The 6,718-nt window shown below is 38.7% G+C and overlaps 1 long non-coding RNA gene across 5 annotated transcripts; it reads right to left on the bottom strand.

Annotated features, from left to right (window-relative positions):
• Window positions 1-342: 342 nt before the first annotated feature.
• Window positions 343-6,433, bottom strand: LOC120108720 (uncharacterized). 5 transcript variants are annotated; one of them, XR_015975637.2, is made up of 3 exons: window positions 6,334-6,433; window positions 5,944-6,137; window positions 343-3,462 (listed from the first exon to the last, which is right to left on the bottom strand). It is a non-coding gene; the product is annotated as an uncharacterized LOC120108720 (long non-coding RNA). The 5 variants fall into 5 exon arrangements; XR_015975640.2 differs by having other exon boundaries at window positions 5,944-6,093; window positions 6,334-6,426; XR_015975638.2 differs by having other exon boundaries at window positions 5,944-6,142; window positions 6,334-6,389.
• Window positions 6,434-6,718: the final 285 nt, after the last annotated feature.

Below are 6,718 nucleotides of genomic sequence, written 5' to 3'. Positions count from 1 at the left end.
TTTTTTCTAGTAACAAATACGTTATTGAAAGTAAGCCGACCAAAAAAAAAGTATGGCACCATGGCTAACGCAAACAAAGAATGATAATTTTACTGGGACTACTGTTACACTGCCAAAACAGAGTTTTTTACCCTAAACATTTACTTCCAGAGTAAATATTTTACAGGGAATCTAATGCATACCATGCAATTAATTGCTTTATCTTTTTTGCTTGCTATGTCTACATTTGTTGGATTTTATATTTGAAATTTACACAGTTCCTTCTAATATCTATTTTTTTCAGAATATGTCCACATAGATGCACATATTCTGACAAAATAACTTGGGTTGTAGAATTTACAATTTGATAAAACACCTTGGTTGTAAAATTTTATCAACAGAACCACCTACCAACAACACAGGAACACGGGAAGCATATAAGTGTTATGACACTGCCAAAATAATCCAACAGCGACGAAGTCATTCACCATCCAGACTCTAGAATCCCCTTGAACAAAAAGTATCTCCACAAAAACCTCTAGTAATACTGCAAACAATAAGAACAGCAATAATCCGAAATTATCTCGACTATAAATTCAATTAAAAAAAAGTAGTTGATGCAATCAAGTTGCTATCAAGTATAGGGCATCCCCTTCATAAAGCTCATATCCGCTAAACATCATCAATCTAAGATGCGAGGCTGGACAACTGTTTAACAAGCATAACATATGACAGGGAAAAGATCAGTAGACAATTAATAAAATTAATAAGTTCTCCTGACTAACAAGACTATGAAGAAAAAGACAAGCTATATAATCAGAATCACTATCAAATGCAAGAATTGCCTTCATATAAATTATATCTCCGAAGCATTGGCATTCCAATGCTGGCAAATATGATCATGTATCAAACAACAATCAACAAAAGACAAATGTCAGCAAATAGTGACAATCAGTGCTTATAAAGTCTAAATGCTCATTAATACAATCAAAATGCCTACACCTGTACAAACTCTTGCAAGACAGCAAGAACAACATGAGTTATAATCAAATTCTATCCTGAATGGCAACACTATAAGAAGAAAGGCTACTTAATCTACATCACCATAAAAGATATGAAATCCCTTGACAAAATCATATTTTACAAACATTGACAATATACCGGGCCAAGTTTGAACACTAATTAAAAAGCAAAACATGGACAGGACAAAGGCCAGTGAAGGGTAACAACACTTACGAGTCAGTAAGTCTTTTACTTGACTCCCTTGAACACAAGACGCTTACACCAATACCAGTTCTTAAAAATCTGCGACTATAGCACAGGTAAGAGATAAAAGCAATGTTGACTTGCAAGAGTATGAAAAGAAAAAAAGGGTAAAAAGACAATCAAAATCATAATCAAGTGTTCTATCAAAAAATAAAATCATAATCAAGGGTTAGATAAATCTTACAGGTGAATCTGATTGCACATTGACAAACAATTCACTAAAACAACCATACCATCAAAATCAAGAATCAAGAATTAGAAGTACTCTGAAAATCAAAATTCTAAAACAAGAAACCCTCTGGCATTCCATCAGAATTCAAGATGAGCCCACAAATAAAAAGGGAAAAGAAGAAGGAGAAGAAGAAAAGAGAGAGAAGATGGAGGAGGAGGAGAGATGGGGTACTGAAGCACCGAGACAACCAGTAGAGCATTGACCTCCCGTAAACAAGAAACAGGATTTAGAAGTATATTGAAGATCAAAACCATAAACTTCTCCCTCTGGCATGCAATCAACACCCTAAATGAACCAACAAACAGGTAATGAGGAAAAGAGAAAGAAGGAGAAGAAATGAGAGAACGAGAAAAGGAATGTGGGAGGGAGTACTGGCAACACTGAAAGACCCCAAGAGGAGAGGATTCCACTGCTTAGTGTACCACTTGGTGCAGTACCTTCTTCCATTTCCTTCACCCGTGGTTTTGTTAAATCAATTCTTGTACTGGAATCTGCAACTAATCTTGAATAGCATTGACATGGTGCAGGTTGATTACATGTCAAAGTGATATGGAAACAGATGACAAAATTCATAGCAATGAAGAAACAGAACATCATTATGATGCAACCACTTTAAAAATGTCATACTTTTATTCTACCTTAGGTTATGGCACACAAACACTGCCTAACAAAAAGAGTGTTTGTAGAAGGAAGAAGAGAACTTTCTAGCTTTCACATCAATGTGAAAAGCAGATATGTTTCCCGAAAAGAAAGAACCTCACAGTTACCAAAAAAAGGTATTAAACGTCTAATAACTCAAAAGTAAAACATGATATCAGATCAGATCTGCTTGGTTTTCTATGGCATGTAAATGCCATAATTTACCAAGGAAAAAAATATGATAATAAATCTTGATCTTGCAGTTGAATTAGCAAAGCCTAGATTAATCAGTGGTGCTGCTTTGCCGAATTAAAATGTTGTAAATAATATAAAATATCAATACAATTACATTAAAGTGTTTACTCAAAAACACACAATGTTAACAGTCCTTGTAGTTGGAAAAAAAATAGAGAAAGAAAAAAGTGACTCAACCACGTTATGCAAAGAGTTCCATTTCAAAAAAGATTGGCACCCTCACAATGAAACCCAGTGACCTACAGCCTACCAGCTAAGAGATCGGGAAATTCACGTGGAAGTCAAGAAGCATTGCATCCATGGGAACTAATAATAATTAAGCATTAGGCCACCTACATGACATACAGAAAAACATTGATGATTTACTGCTTCAACAAGAAAGTGCATACCAAGCAGACACTTCTATAAGTCAAGAAATCCACAAAATTATGACCAAGGACAAAAGATTAAGAAGACCTACAGGCATGCCCCACCTTGAGGCAACTTGAAGATCAACAGAGAGACAAAAATAAAACCAATAATATTGTGATGCAATCATAAGAATTCTCAAATTTCTGCATCATGTTACAGACAAGTCACAAAACAAACAATCTCAACAAGATCCTCATCTTTTTTTTCATGCGAGATAACCATATAATGATATAACTCATACTTTATGCCTGTTTTTTACAAGGTGACATAAATGAGATTGCCGAATTTAAAATAAATTGTTTAAAAGACAGAAAACATAGAAGTTTTTGTTATTTCAAACTCTGCAAGTCTCCTAAAGTGCTATCTGCAAACTCACAGGAACTCATCTCCCAGGGACATACAGGGAAGGCTAACTTCATAAATCCAACTAGAATACCACTTGGTCTCAGAAACCAACTTCTTAATTTTTAAGTATGAAAGCATACAGAAGTAATTTTAACATGACAATCAAAATTTAAATGCAGAAAGTACATTGTCCAAGGAGAGCAGCATTTTAGGTTGATGCAGCAACAGTTCCAAAATCATGGTAAGTTAAATACAACCATCTGCAAGAAGTTCACCCTGCACCTGCTGTAGATATCAGAAATACCTTTGGTCATCTCGGAATAGGTATACGGCCACTGTGGAAATGAATAAACACAGATGATAAGCAGGACACAACAAAATTTTCAGAATTTTTAAGCAAGAACTAAATTGATCAAGAATGTATATCAAATAGAAGAAAAGGAGAATTCACAATAGCCAAAATAACAGCAATACTGAAGTTGACTTGCCCAATCAAAAAGGTAGAATATAGACATTCAAATCCTTGTCTGTTGCTTGCACTAGTAGCAATATTATTGAAAGGTAAGGAGGTCAAAAAAAATCATGGTATTATTGCTAATGCAAATAAAAAATGATGATTTTACTGGCAACTACTGTTAAACCATCAAAACAGAGTTTTCCCCATAATAAAGTTTTTTCCCTGGAACCTTTCCTTCCAGAGTAAATATTTTACTGGGACTCTAATGCTTGCCATGACATTAATTTCTTCATCTGTCTTGCATGCCATGTCTCCATGTGCTGTAATTGTTGGATTCTGCACTTTAGATAACTCCTAATATATATATATATATATTCAGAATACATCCCCATAGATTTACATAATCTGAAACAACACCTTAGGTTGTAGAATTTATCAAAAGAAACAACTACCATCAAGACAGGAACTCAGGAAGAATATGCCTCTACACCATCAAGTATTACGATTTATGACACTGCCAAAATACTCCTCCAGTGCCAAAGTCATTCATCATCCAGATTATAAGTTTTATCTCACAATACTTTAGAATCCCCTTGAACAAAAAATATCTCCACCAAAACCTCTTGCAATACTGCAAATAATAACTGATGTGGGGTCGGAACCCCGACACCAGCCCGCACACCGGACGAGCAGGGAAAGCATCCGCGTCCTCCCCGAGGTATTGTCCGTTCTGGGATTGCCGCTTCGGGTCTGCGGGAGGTCGCCCAGGGCCGTGGCCCAATGACAGTCCCGAGCCCTGCCGGCGCGGGGGTCCGCGGAGGTTGCCCCCTACCCTCACGGTTTTGTCCCGCAAAAGGGCCCTCGGTGAGAAGAGGTGTTTGCACCCCCCATTTAAGGCACAGACCTTTCCGCTGATTATCCGATGTGGGACTAAACTGGGAACCCCATCCCACAACACAGCCCTCCCAGCGGGAAGGTCTGTGCATGGCCGGGGCCCTTCCTCTAGCGCCATCTGATGTGGGGTCGGAACCCCGACACCAGCCCGCACACCGGACGAGCAGGGAAAGCATCCGCGTCCTCCCCGAGGTATTGTCCGCTCTGGGATTGCCGCTTCGGGTCTGCGGGAGGTCGCCCAGGGCCGTGACCCAATGACAGTCCCGAGCCCTGCCGGCGCGGGGGTCCGCGGAGGTTGCCCCCTATCCTCATGGTTTTGTCCCGCAAAAGGGCCCTCGGTGAGAAGAGGTGTTTGCACCCCCCATTTAAGGCACAGACCTTTCCGCTGATTATCCGATGTGGGACTAAACTGGGAACCCCATCCCACAACAATAACAAGAATAATAAACAGCATTTATCTTAAATACAATTTCAATCAAAAAAGGCAATTAATACAACCAAGTCACAAACAAGTGTAGATAACCCTTCATAAAGCTCTTATAGTCCAAACATCATCAATCTACTACATGCGGCTGGACAACTAATTAGCTAGAAGACCATATGACAGGAAAAAGGTCAGTATACAATTAATAAAATATATAAGCTATCCTGACTATTAAGAGTATAAAAAGGCCAAGCTATATAATCAGAATTGCTATCAAGAGCAAGAATCACTTCCATATAAATGATATCTCCAAATTATCAACATTCCAATGCTGGCAGATCCGATCGTGTAGCAACAGACAATCAATGAAAAGACAAATGTCAACAAATAGTGAAATCAGTACGTATAAAGTCTAAAGATGCTCATTGATACAATCTAAATGCCTCCACCTATGCAAAATCTTGCAAAACCGCAACAAGAAGAAGAAGAACAGGAATGTAATCAAATTTAGCCTGAAAGATACAACAAGAAGAAGAAAATGCTACTTAATATGCATCACTATAAAAGGCATGAATTCCGTTCATAAAAATCCCATCTTACAAACACCAACAATATATTGGACCAAGTTTGATCACTAATTAACAAGAAAAGCATGGAGAGAACAAAGGTCAGTAAACAGTGCCAACGCTTATGTAATCAATAAGCTGTTTCTTTTATTAAAATAAAATTAAAAAAAAAAAAAAAACGTAACTTGACGACTCCCTTGAATACAAAACGCTTCCACCATTACCAAGAGATCAGTAAAACGACCATATCATCTCCTTTTCATTCAAAAAGTGAATTCAGGAACCTCGCATCTTTTTCTTGCTACTTTACTTAAAGTTACCATCAAAATCAAAATCAAGAATAATGAATACGTCGAAAATCAAAGCTCTAAAACAAGAAACCCTCCAGCATTCGATCAGAATTCTAGATAAACTAACAAATAAAGAGAAACAAGCCGGAGAAGAAGAGGGAGAGGACGGAGGAGAGATAGAGTACCGGAAGCACTGAGACGACCACCAGAGCATTGACCTCCCGGTCATACGCCTTCTCCTTTCCTAAAACTCCCTCGCTCTCTCTTCCTTCACTCCCCTCTCCGCTCTCTTGATCGCAGCTCCCTCCATCAGCATTCTCTTGGGGGAGGGGCTTCTATATTTATAGAGAATTCAAACAACCCAACGCTATATCATCTTCTTTTCTTGCAAAGTAACCCGAATCGAGATTGTAAGTACGTTAAAATCAAGACCCTAAAAAGCAAAATCCTAAAAAAATCCGGCATTCGATCAAAACTATAGATGAACCAAGAAAGAGAAAACGCGGAAGAAGGCGAAAGGTAGCGAAAATGAGAAAGGGAAGGAGAGCACGAAGAGAAGGACCACCAAGAGGTACCTCTCGGTGCAGGGCCTTCTTCCTTTCCCTTCTGCTCCCCCCTCGCCGTCTCTCCCCTCGCTCCACGCTCCCTTTCTCCTCGCCCTCTGCATCCTGTCAATGAATAGAGGCGCTATGGCGGTGGGCCCTCTAGCTTTTTTTTTTTTTTTTCCTGCTGGCATCACTATCAAGAAAACAACAAAGAAAACTACAAAGTGCAAAAAAAAAAAAAAAAAAACTGAGGACTACAGAGTCCATTGATCCGGAATGCTGGGCAGTAAAAAAGATGACCCAATCAATCAGCTACTTGGTTTACCTCTCGAAGGACATGCCTAATCTAGATAGCCCAACACTCCTATAGCATCTGACGCACGTCAGATAAAAGCGGGTGCTCCACTTCCTCCCA

The sequence above is a fragment of the Phoenix dactylifera genome, chromosome 2 (assembly GCF_051530095.1).
Source record: "Phoenix dactylifera cultivar Ajwa chromosome 2, Ajwa_hap1_PhDact_Kaust_v1.1, whole genome shotgun sequence".
NCBI lineage: Eukaryota > Viridiplantae > Streptophyta > Magnoliopsida > Arecales > Arecaceae > Phoenix > Phoenix dactylifera.
Note: the sequence above shows the minus strand (reverse complement) of the source record. Positions and strands in the feature narration are given on the sequence as shown.